Raw genomic sequence first — 13,704 nt, 5'->3', positions numbered from 1 at the left:
GAAAAATGCTCCAGTTCTCTAGACCAAATTCCCGATGCATTGGTCAAACAGGAATATCCCAACCAAATGGACTGATCCCTCACTACTACTCTAAGTTACACTCCCTTTTCCACAGGGTTAACATGTGGGTCATTGAAAAAGAAGGCAAGGGTGTGTTTTTCATTATTGGACTCTCACGCTCTATCTCTTATCCAAGTTTAATCGTTCTGGCTCTCTTTCCCTCTCTGTCTGTCTGTCCGTCTCACTCTCACTTTCCTTTCCCTCCCGACTTACACGTTTATAATGTTACATTAATATAGAAACATGCACAGACCCCACTTGGAGTATTGTGCTAATTTCTGGTCACCCCACTATAGGGAGAATGTGGAAACTATTGAAATGGTGCAGAGGAGATTTACAAGGATGTTGCCTGGATTCTGGAGCATGGCTTATGAGATTAGGTTGAACGAACTTGGCCTTTTCTGCTTGGAGCGACAGAGGATGTGAGGTGACCTGATAGAGATGTATAAGCTGTTGAGAGGCATTGATCGTGTGGATAGTCAGAGGCTTTTTCCCAAGGTTGAAATGCCTAATACGAGAGGGTACAGTTTAAGGAGCTTGGAAGTAGGTACAGAGGAGATGGCAGGGGTAAGTTTTTTACACAGAGAATGGCGAGTGCTTGGAATCGGCTGCCAGCAATGGTGATGGAGGCGGATACAATAGGGCTTTTTAAGAGACTCTTGGATAGGTACATGAAGCTTAGAAAAATTGAAGGCTATGGGTAACCTTAGTTAATTTCAAAAGTAAGTGCAAATTTTGCGCAACATTATGTTTCTATATTTCTACATGGTTTGTTTATATTTATTACTTTTGACGTTTTAGAGATTGAGATAATTTATTGTGCAAGGTGTGGTTATTGTTCGAGGTGAATCAGTGCAGGATTGACTCAGGACTTGCCAACTTGTGATTTTGTGGAATCACAAATCACATTCCCCAAATCACAAATCAGGATTAGGGATTGAAACTGATAATCACACTGCAACTAATTCAGTTTCAATCTGCCAAATTAAAGCGCAAATATTTGGGCCAGACTGAGGCATATCTAGTGGAAAGCAAGTAATAGCGACACCACTGTGATACACAATTATCACTCGCAATCACCTCTCCTTCTCTCTTGCTCTGTTTCTTTCTCTGTTTCTCTCTTCTTTTACACGCTGTGGTTGCTGTTCTTCAAAGCCAACTTCTTCCAAACGCTGTTGGCAATGAGTATCATGTTAATCTTCCGTTCTACTATATTTCCGTGAGGTTTTATTTACCCTCCTTAAATAAAACCTTATTGAGAAAGTTAGGAGGCATGGGATTCAAGGGGACGTCGCTTTGTGGATCCAGAACTGGTTTGCCCACAGAAGGGAAAGAGTGGTTGTAGACGGATCATATTCTGTCTGGAGGTCGGTCACCAGTGGTGTGTCTCAGGGATCTGTTCTGGGATCCCTACTCTTCGTGATTTTTACACCTGACCTAGATGAGGAAAAGAGGGATATGTCAGTATGACACAAAGGTTGGGGTGTTGTGGATAGTGTGGAGGTTTGTCTGAGGTTACAGCGGGACATTAATAGGATGAAAAACTGTGCTGAGAAGTGGCAGATGGTGTTCAACCCAGTGTGAGGTGTTTCACTTTGGTAGGTCAAATACGATGGCAGAATATAGCATTAATGCTAAGACTCTTGGCAGTGTTGAAGTTCAGAGGGATCTTGGAGTCCGAGTCCCTAGGACACTCAAAGCTACTGCACAGGTTGACTCTGTGGTTAAGAAGGCATACGATGCAGGCCTTCATGAACCGTGGGATTGAGTTTAAGAGCCGACAGGTAATGATACAGCTATATAGGACCCTGGTCAGGCCCCACTTGGAGTACTGCGCTCAGTTCTGGTCGCCTCACTAGAGGAAGGATGTAGAAACCATAGAAAGGGTGCAGAGGAGATTTATAAGGAAGTTGCCTGGATTGTGGAGCATGTCTGATGAGAACAGGTTGAGTGAGCTCGGCCTTTTCTCTTTGGAGCGGCGGAGGATGACAGGTGACCTGATAGGTGAGTGTAAGATGATGAAAGGAATTGATTGTGTGGATAGTCAGAGGCTTTTTCACAGGGCTGAAATGGCTAACACAAGAAGGCATAGTTTTAAGGTGCTTGGGAGCAGATACAGAGGAAATGTCAGGGGTAAAGTTTTTACTTAGAGGGTGGTGAGTGCGTGGAATGGGCTGCTGGCTGTGGTGGTGGAGGCAGAAACGATAGGGTCTTTTAAGAGACTTTTGGATTGGTTCATGGAGTTTAGAAAAATGGAGGGTAATGGGTAACCCTAGGTAATTTCTAAGGTAAGGGCGTGTTCGGTACAGCTCTGGGCAGAAGGGCCTGTTTAAGCTGTAGGCTTTCTATATTTCTATGTTTCCCCTTGTATATTTGGATAATTTCATGGCTGTTTTTATTTCTATTTTCTAACGTATTCATTCTCAGCCTGAAATTGATCCATGTCTACTTTTGCAGTTAAAAAAATCATACTTACTTGCAAGAAGCTTTTCTAGTGACTCTTGACATATCACGCCACACATCTCCAGCGGGGCTAAATGCAAGTAGACATCTTTCCAGAGGTTGCGAGAGACTGGAACTAGAGGTCATGGTTTAAGTATGAAAGTTGAAGGGTTTCAGGGGAACATGTAGGGTAACGTCTTCACTCAGAGGACGGTGAGAGAGTGAAACCAACTGCCAATGGAAGATTTGGCTAAAGATCCGATTTGAAAAGTTAAGAGATATTTAGGGAAGTAATTAGATGAGAATGGTACATAGGGCTATGATCCTGGTGTTAGGTCAATGGGACTAGACAGGTTAATAGTTCGGCATGGACTAGACTGGATTAAGGGCCTGTTTCTGTGCTGTCGTGCTCTATGACTCTATGACACGTTATTTTTATTTTAATCAGATCCTTCATACTCTAAGCATCTAAGCATTCTCAAAGGATTTTGATAATCCTTTCTTTATCCTCTCACACACGACTTGGCATTTGCACAATTGGCTTTCTTTATCTTCAAATAGAGACGTCAATTATATCAAGCACTCTGAAAATTTATTGAGACCTCCTTGAAGTTCCGTCAAACGACCAAACAGCGACTGATCTACTCTTCTTAAATGAACTCTTAGACAGCAAATAAGATTCCGGAATCGAGCCACCATCCTCTCCACACTGGCAGTCCTGCACACCAAGACTTGTTTAATATTGGAGGTACCTTTTTTTCGCACTTCAGGTCTAAAGGACATATGATCGTACATACTGCTGTATTCCCTACTGCAAACACTTTTAATTTGGAAGCTCTGACGCTGTGAACACTGATAACTCATTTTATGTGATTGCACACGTCTTTGTGTCAGTTTATATCATGTAAAGAATCCGATGACCATGGCTCCAGGAACCAATACTGAGATGTACACGTAAGAGATTAACAGATTAACACAAGGAAAATGCTGCTGGTTCTCAGCAAGTCAGGAAGCATTCATGGAAATGAGTAAACAATCGATGTTTAGGGCCAAGCGAATAAAATGTAGACGTTTCCGGCAGATATCTTCCATCAGGAGTTTCAAGGAAGATTCTCAGCCTGAAACGTTTACTCATTACTCCTTTCAAAATATGATGCCTGACGTGCTGATTTCCTCCGGTAATTTGTACACGTTATTGTGAGATACAGTTGTCCTATCCGAGAGAAACACCACTTGTAGAGTTGAGCTTGGACTGACTTGGACGCAGTAGGCCTCGCTGAGATCAGTGTTGAGCTGCGTGGTTTCAGAGTGGCATTCAGTAATCCTTGGGTTCCCACCATTTGTCGCTAATGTACCTGTTTTCTTCATATTCATTCTCCTGCCTTCTGCTGGGTCAGACCACTCTGGATTCAGAGTGGTGTTGACGAGCCCACGGAGCCTGCATTACCCTCGGCTCTGCAGAATCGCAAGAAGCGGAGATGAATGATTTCTGTCACACTCTCTCGCCGGCCATGTGCTTTGCCCGTCAGGCGAGGCAGTATGTGCAAGTTGTTTCAAAAAGGGGGCATCAATCATGAAGGACCCCCATCACCCAAGACATGATCTCTTCTCATTACTACCATCGGAGAGGATGTCCAGGAGCCTGAAGATAAACACTTACCATTTAAAAGCAGCTATTCCCACCTTGCAATTAGATTTCCAAACGGACCCTGAACACGATCTCATTAAAATCGTTGTCTTTTGTACCAGTTATTTATAGAATTATAAATATAATAGACATTTACATGTTTTCTGAATTTATTTCATATTATAATTTAATACATCTAATATACACATTTATATATTATTTTAATTTGAATACATTTGCGATAGTATGTATTAAATATTTATAATTGTTTCTATGTATTGCCCTTAACTGTACTGAACATTGCCGCAAAGCATCACATTCTACGGCATCAGACACTGATATTAAAACTGATTCTGATACTTATCCTCACTCTAATGATCGATGTCACTGAAATTGGGCCCTGTGTGCGACATCACCCCTCTCGATTCTCTTGTCGACGGTTTAGTTCATCACCACCCACCCTGCATTCCGACACCACCTGTCCACAGACGGTTGCATACTGTGCAATGAATGATAAGAAATTTCTTCCAAATAAATGCTCGGCTCGTGTGATTCGGTATCAATATTTGTCTAATGACAGCACTAGGAAGTGTCTTGCCTTATTTTTATTTGTGAAATGTTATCTCCTAATATCTTGCAGTTTTGTGTTGTGTAATGCTTTTTTCTAAAGCTCCCCTCTCATTGGGTTATGGGAGACGGGATTGGAATCTCCAAAACGTGACATTAATGACCTGGGACAAGTTCCTTTTCATTCGATCCAGTCCTGACCATCAGACACTGGTCAGTCCAGTTAACCCCTGCCTCATAGCGGTTCACATGGTCGAACAGTATGTATCTGTAAATAACACTGATGCAGCTGTGAACCTCGTCATGTCCCACGGGGACCGGGGCGGTGTTGGCACAGCCTTTATTTAGCGACATTTACTCAAATCAATGCTGTTTCTGCCTTGTTTGTGATCCGGTGCAGGTGGCGCGGTAACAGGCCCCGGGGGTGGGGGAAGTGGTGGAGGGGGTTGTTGTGGATGAGGTATTGAGAACATTAAAAAAACACTCTAAAGCTGAGAAACGGTATTAGCTGGAAGATAGAAATTGTGAAACTAAATCTTCGAAAAAATCGTTTGCAAAAATTAACATTTGCTGTTACAAGCGATGAAAATGACGAAGTGACTGTAAGATTGCAATTCTTTAAGTGATATATTGGAAAGAGAAGAACAGTAAGTCAGGGAAGAGGAGAGAGACGGAGGATGAGAAGGTGATGGGGAGGGGGAAAGGTAAAGTGTAAGGTGGGGAAGGGAATCAGAATGAGCGAGCTGCGAATGACAAAAGGCAGAGGGGTTGTGTGTGAGAGATACAGAGATAGAGAGAGAGCAAGGTAGAGAAGTGAAAGTAAAGGGATGTGAGAGAGGGAGAGGTGTATGGTGGTGCCAACTTATGTCATCACTGTGTCTGATAATATGTAAAATAATTTCAGATCTGGACACACATGGGAATAAATGCGATCACTTATTGGACCTCCCGTACCTGTTCCTCTGTTCCCTAAGCTCATAGCTGATCAATCGCACAGATCCACCTTGCTTGATCCCTGCAGCGCTGAATCAAATATTTAATATAAAATATATCAATATAAAAATCAAATCAAATTGTCCCCAAATATCTGTCTTTCCCAGGCTGGAACCTGCTGAGCAACCGAACATTTACGGAGCTCTGTGGAGAATGTTCCATAGATGCACAGCATCTGACCGATTTGGGTCACGTCACAGTTGTTCATCCTGCTCCATAGCTTATTCAGAGGACAGAGTCTTTGCGTCCTCTTTGTAGCCGATTGTCTATCAGCGTCATCGCCTCTCGTTTATCTAAATCCGTCAGTTTGGTTTCTCTCTCTCAGGGCCGGTCCTCTCTTACGGGAACGCAAAGGTCACACGAACATAGCGTGCAATTGGATCTGAAGTCAAACCTGTTGCCTGAATGGCGAGTTTTTCTATCAATCCGGGATTAAAATCTCCCGCCCTAAAAAATCCTTGGAGAAGGCCAACATTTGTCCTCCCTTACAGTTGCCGTACTTGGATGTAAAAATACCTCTGCCATGAACCAGCGCAGAAGATATTTGATCCACAATTTTATTGGTTGCCCTCAATTTAAAACATATTTTGCCCTACTATTACAGTGTCTATACTAAATAATATTTTTAAATAGGCCTTTTTGCACCTCTGAGCTATCACACTAATACCATGTCCCTGTTTAATAACAAACACAGTTGAATTACAGTTATACAGTACAGATCCTTTGTCCAAACGCATCAAAGTCAACCAAGTCAACTACCTCTCCTAAACGCATTTGCCAAGCACATGTCCATATGTCTTCGACCTCTGGTCCTCGTATCCAATTCCCCATACTGATCGTGTGGTCTTTGCTTCCTTGGAGGACAAGACTGACACATATGGACAGGATCCCTATCTGGCTGAATGGTGCCACATCACCATGTTATCAATCAATGGCAGCAATAGCGAGAAGCTGCTTATTGACATCAGGAGGAGGAAACCAGAATCCATGAGCTAGTCCTCATCCGGGTATCAGAGGTCCAGAGGGTCAGCAACATAACATCCCTCGACGTTATCATTCCGGAGTATCTGTCCTGGGTCCAGCACGTAATTGACATTGCAAACAAACGAACGACAAAAAAAGACACGGCAGTGTCTCTGCTTTGATAGAAGTTTGTGAAGAAACACGTGGAGGATAGGGAGATCAGTTGTACTCAGTGTTAGGACATTTCGAGATTGTGTTGGGTTTCTCAAAGCGCATTAAGGTGAAGATGTTTCTAGGGCTTGTCGTATACAGCCCATGTGATGGAGAGATCCATGAGAAGAGATTGCTGTTGCCTTAACCAATATATTCGTGTCCACTCTAGCAACAGCAGAGGTCATGGAAGACTGGCGATTATGTAATGTTTTCCCGTTGTTCAAGAATAGAACAAGAGATAATCCTGGAAAGTATAGCATGATGAATCTCATTTATGAAATTAGGAGCATTTCGAAAATCATGGCTTACTTCGGGAGAACCAGCAGAGTTTTGGATGGGGCAGGTCGTTTCTTCTTAACATTATTTAGTTGTTTTTTTGCTGAGGCGACAAGGGTGATTGATGAAGGTAGAACTGTGGAAGTTATGTACATGGATTTTAGTGAGGCATTTGACAAGGTCCTTCATGGTAGGCTCATCCTGAAGACGAAGTATCATGGGATCCACAATGAATTGGCCAGCTGGATTCAAAACCAGCTTGCCTTTAACAGATGGAGTATAGTAGTCGGGGGCCCTATTCTAGCTGGAAGCCTGCGATTAGTAGCTGTACATAAGATTTTTCCTAGTTTTATCTGGTGTTTGTGATGGCTTTAAATGATGTTAATAATATATGCATAGGCAGTGCGCAATGTGTCGAAGATTGATCCTGTTGTGAATAGTATAGAAGATTGGCAAAGAATTCAGCGGAATATAGAGCACTTGCAGATATGGGCGGAGAAATGACAGGTGGAGTGTAATGTAAAGTGTCGTACGTTGGTAGGTCAAAAGAAAAGAGGCAGTATTGATCCTTATCAGTGTTGATGAGTAGAGCGGTCTTGGGATCTAAGTTTATAGCACCCTGAATGTTGCTCCCTGATTGTGTGGCTAAGAAACCATATGGGATGTTCGCTTTTATCAGCCGATAAATTCATGAGTTCAAATGTCAGGAAGTTATGTTGCAGCTTTACAAACCTCTAGTTAGGCCTCAGTAGGAGTACTGTATACAGTTCTAGTCACAGGAAGGATATCGAGGATTTGGACAAGGTGCACAGAGGGTTTAACAGGATGTTGCCTTGATTAGAGGGCATGCACTATAACGAGAGCAAATACAGATTGCCTTATTTTCTCTGGAGCGCCTAAGGCTAATGGGAGATTTGATAAAGGTGCATAAGATTACGAGCGGCATTGATAGAGTAGAAAGATAGTAACTTCTCCCGGAGTTGAAAAATCTGACAGCAGACGCCATGTCTTTAATCTGAGAGGGGTAGTTTAAAAGGAGAGATGAAGCGCATGTTTCTTTGCACAGAGTTGCTGATGCCTAGAATGTAGTGCTTGTAGTGGAGGTAGAGGCAGAATTATTAGTTATTACCCCTAAACCTCAAGCTCTTGAAGAAGAGGGGATAACTTGAAACAGTTTTACTCACTCCAACAATGAAGTGGTTCCACAAACTGTGGACGCATTTTCTTGATATTTAATACGTATTTATTCATTATTATGCATCATTGCTTCCTTTTGCTTTGTTGTATTTGAAATCAGAGGACAGAAAAAGTACAGCACAAAACAGGCCCTTCGGCCCACAAAGTTGTGCCGAACATGTCCCTAACTTAGAAATTGCTAGGCTTACCCATAGCCCTCCATTTACCTAGGCCCCATGCATCCGCCACCACCACCGTTGCCGGCAACCGATTCCAGGCACTCACCACTCTCTGAGTAAAAAAACCTACCCCTGACATCTCCTCTGTACCTACTCCATTTCAGACCTGGGCAAAAGCCTCCGACTATCCACAAGATCAATGCCTCTCATCAACTTATACACCTCTATCAGGTCACCTCTCATCCTCCGCAGCTCTAAGGAGAAAAGGCCGAGTACACTCAACCTATTCTCTTAAGCCATGTTCTCCAATCCAGGTAATATCCTTGTAAATATCCTCTGCATCCTTTCTATGGCTTCCACATCCTTCCTGCAGTGAGGCGACCAGAACTGAGCACTGTACTCCAAGTGGACTCTGAACAAGATCCTATATTGCGGCAACATTAGCTCTTGGCCCTTAAATTCATTTCCACGATTGATGAAGGCCAATACATCATACGCCTTCTTAACCACAGTGTCAAACTGCGCCGCTGTTTTGAGCGACCTATGAACTCGGACCCCAAGATCCCTCTGATATCCCACACTGCCAAGAGTCTTACCATTAATACTATATTCTGCCATCATATTTAACTTACCGAAATGAACCACTTTACACTTATCTGGGTTGAACTCTATCTGCCACTTCTCAGTCCAGTTTTGCATCCTATCAATGTCAGCTCTACACACTATCCACAACAAACTTACTAACCCATCCCTCCACTTCTTCACCCAGGTAATTTATAAAAATCACGAAGAGTAAGGGTCCCAGAACAGTTGGCTGAGGCACTCCACCGGTGGCCGACCTCCGTGTAGAATATGACCCGATTACCACCACTCCTTGCCTTCTGTGAGGAAGCTAGTTCTGAATCCACAAAACAATGTCCTGTTGGATCCCATGCCTCCTCACTTTCTCAATAAAGTAAGGAGGTACCTTGCATGGGTTACCTTATCAAATGCCTTGCTTGACTCTATATTAGACCGCTCTTCAAGTAAAACCACTGTCATGAATAAATCAGTCCTACTTTTTAAATCTTTTCTATTTCAATGTGGTATTCTCGACGTGTGGCATCTTTTGCACCCCCAAGAAAAGGAATATTCATAATTCTCTCAGGTTCATCACATGTACTCTCGGATTGACTACTTTTTATAGATTGAAACTTGCTTCCACTGGTACGATCCTGTGATTATAAGGACATTGCTCTGTCTGATCATGCACCTGTGATTCTGGCTTTAAGATTACCTGTATATTCTGTATCAAATAGAAGTAGGCGTTTTAACTTATCATTGTTATCTGATAAAAATTTTCTAAAGTTTTTGGAAAATCATATTACTTTTTTCTTTAAAGAAAATTTTAAAGGAGATACTGCTGGTACTATAGTCTGGGATACTTTTAAAGCATATATTCTTAGAGAAATTATCTCTTACTCTGCCTATATAAAGAAAAACGCTGACAAAGAAAGGTCTGACCTAGCAGCGATATTAAAAGATCTTGATCGAAAGTATGCCCTATCTCCAGATCCAAGTATATATAATAAGCGGATTGAAATCCAATCCAAGTATAACCTTCTGCTGACTTACCCAATTGAACGACAGCTGTTGAGAGATAAAACTCAATTTTACATTCATTGGGATAGAACAGGTAGTTTATTAGCCAATTGCTTAAAATCTTTTACAGTTAATCGTCAAATCACAGAAATTTTTAAAGATAATGGTACTAAGATATCCGACCATTTTGAAATTAACAATGTATTTAAAGACTTTTACCTTAAGTTGTATCAGTTTGACTCTTCTTCAGATGATAACTATATGAATGCTTTTTTCATTAATATCAACATTTCTACATTGTCTGCTGATGGCCTAATACAGTTAGATCAGCCTATTTCCAATGAAGAAGAGGCTGAGGCTATAAGTGCTTTACATTCAGGTACGACCCCAGGACCTGATGGTTTTCCTGGGGAGTTTTATAAAACTTTCGCTATGTTACTTACACCTTATTTATCCTCTGTTTTATCAGTGTCCTTTAAATCAGGTAAGCTTCAATCTTTTTATGAAACTTTTATTTCTCTTATTCTTTAAAAAATAAAAATGCAGCTGAATGTTCTTCATACAGACCGATTTAAAAAAATTAAATGTTGATGCAAAAATTTTATCAAAAATCTTAGCTCGAAGACTTGAAAATATTTTATAATCTATTATATCACATGACCAGACAAGATTTATTATAGAACCGTTACTCACATTTTAATATACGTTGGTTATTGAATGTGATATATTTACCATCCCAAAAAAAAAATCAAAGTGCATATTATCCTTAGATGCAGAAAAAGCTTTCGATAGGATTGAGTGGAATTATCTTTTTAAGACCTTAGAAAAGTTTAATATTGGGCTTACTTTTATTCGTTGGGTTAAATTAATTTACTTGTCTCCTACCGCTCAGGTTATTACTAACTCACAAATTTCTAAGCCCTTTAAATTACAGTGGGGAACTAGACAAGGTTGCCCTCTTAGTCCTTTACATTTTGCTTTAGCTATAGAACCCTTAGTAATAGCATTTCGAGAATCTAAGGACATTTCTGGCATACTAAGGGAAGGTATGACTCATAAAATTTCGTTATACGCTGATGGGATTTTACTTTTTATCTCTAACATCGAAACTTATTTACCTTCGGTTCTTTATTTAATTTCCCAGTTTAGTTATTTTTCAGGATATGAGCTGAACTTACATAAAAGTGAGCTATTTCCTTTAAATGACCTAATGTCATCAAATGCCAAATTTCCGTTCCAAGTTGTTACAAATCAATTTACATATCTAGGTGTAACAATTACTAAAAACTTCAAAAATTTATTTCAAGAAAACTTAAACCCTTTATTGAATTATGTGAAAAAGACGCTTTCTAAATGGCCTCCTCTTTCTTTATTCCTAATTGGCCGAATTAATTCGATTAAAATGAAGATTCTTCCTAAATTTTTATATCTTTTTCAGGATTTACCTATTTTTATTCCTAAGACCTACTTTGATTCTTTAGATTCAATTTTAACATCTTATATTTGGAATAATAAACAAGCTCGTTTAAGTAAAGCTTACCTACAAAGAAATAAAGAGATGGGTGGATTAGCCTTACCCAATTTTAGGTTTTACCAATAGGGATTTAGGATTTTAGGGCTGCCAATATAAGGAATATTACTTTTTGGTCCTATTATATTTATCGTAAAAATTGGCCATCATGGGTCTCCTTAGAAGTTAATTCTGTAAAAAATTCCTCTATTGTCTCTCTTCTTGGATCATACTCTTTTTTTCAGCAAATAAAGTAACAGATAATATAATTGTTAAGCAACGTTTAAGGATCTGGTCTCAATTTAGAAATTTTTTTGGATTAGCGAATTTTTCATTCTCATCTCCCAATCTCCTTAATTATTTGTTTTATCCCTTCCATGACTGACAAAGTCTTTAAAGATTGGGATGAACTAGGCAGTGTGTTTTTGGGACCTGTTTATCTCAGGGTCTCTTGCTTCATTTGACCAATTGTCAACTAAATTTGCACTGTCAAAAACAAATTTTTACAGATACCTTCAAATTAGAGATTTCTTACGTTTCCAATTAACTACTTTTCCTATAGGTCCTGATAAAAATTTACTGGACGATCTTTTAAATTTAAAACCTTTTGTTAATGGCTCTATTACCGGTATCTATAACTTGTTGATTGATTCTAGACAAGACTTTTTAGATAAAATAAAAAAAATTTGGGAGGATTACTTAAATTGTCAGATTTCTGATGAAAGATGGAATAAAATCCTTAAACGGGTTAATAAATCATCTTTCTGTGCTCGTCATTCTCTTCTACAATTTAAAGTGGTTCATAGGGCTTACATTTCTAAACAGAAGCTGTCCAGTTTTTATCCTAACGGTTCTCCACTTTGTAATAAATGCAACTCTGTTGATGCCTCTTTAATTCATATGTTTTGGTTTTGTCCTAAAATTGAAAAGTTTTGTCGGGAAGTATTTCATAACTTCTCACAACTTTTTAGGGTCCAATTTGACCCAAATCCCCTTACCGCCTTGTTTGTATATTATTGCAAATGAAGATATAACTTTAAATGCTCCTAACCTACAGGTTTTAGTTTTTACTTCTCTTTTAGCAAGGAGAGCAATCTTGCTTAAAAGGAAGGAGTCTACCCCTCCTACACATCTTCAATGGCTACGTGATATTATGTCTTATTTAAATTTAGAGAAGATCCGTTGCTCAGTCTTAAATTCGAAACTATCTTTTTACGATATCTGGGGACCTTTCCTAAATTACTTTTCCAATTTATAAAGTTTAACAGTGCACAGACTTTTATGTATATTTCTATCTTCTCCTCTTAAGCGAATATGGTTTTTTTTCTAATTATCCATTATCATCCATCAGCTTTTTTTCTTTGGTAGTTGGTAGGGGGTTGACTTTTTTATATAAAGATTTCTTTAATGATGTATGACCTATCTTTAAATTTTTGATTACGGAGTGGTATACCTTTATGTGATATGCTATAACATTTTGATCAATTTTAATACAATATATGAATGTACACACTTTATGTTGAGATGCATCTATGTGTTGCACTCTGTAAATCTTGTTTTTTCTTCTGAATAAAAATACTGAAAAAGAAAAAGAAATGCCTTGCTGTATTCCATATACACTATATCTGCTTCCCTTCCTTCATCAATGTGTTTGTCACATCTTTTCCTGTCCATAAACTTAAACAATTTTTTTTTGTAAATGACAAAATCGGGCCTGCCTCTACCACTTTTACTGGAAGCTCGTTCCACACAGCTACCACTCTCTGAGTAAAGAAGTTCCCCCTCGTGTTACCCCTAAACTTTTGCCCCTTAACTCTCAACTCATGTCCTCTTGTTTGAATCTCCCTTACTCTCAATGGAAAAAGTCTATCCATGTCAACTCTATTTATCCCCCTCATAATTTTAAATACCTCTATCAATTTCCCCCCTCAACCTTCTACGCTCCAAAGAATGAAGACCTAACTTGTTCAATCTTTCTCTGTAATTTAGGTGCTGAAACCCAGGTAACATTCTAATAAATCTCCTTTGTACTTTCTCTAATTTGTTGACATCCTTCCTATAATTCGGCGACCAGAAATGTACACAAAACCCCAAATCTGGCCTGCCCAATGGCTTGT

This window comes from Hemitrygon akajei, chromosome 11, assembly GCF_048418815.1.
Source record: "Hemitrygon akajei chromosome 11, sHemAka1.3, whole genome shotgun sequence".
Classification (NCBI taxonomy): domain Eukaryota; kingdom Metazoa; phylum Chordata; class Chondrichthyes; order Myliobatiformes; family Dasyatidae; genus Hemitrygon; species Hemitrygon akajei.
Note: the sequence above shows the minus strand (reverse complement) of the source record.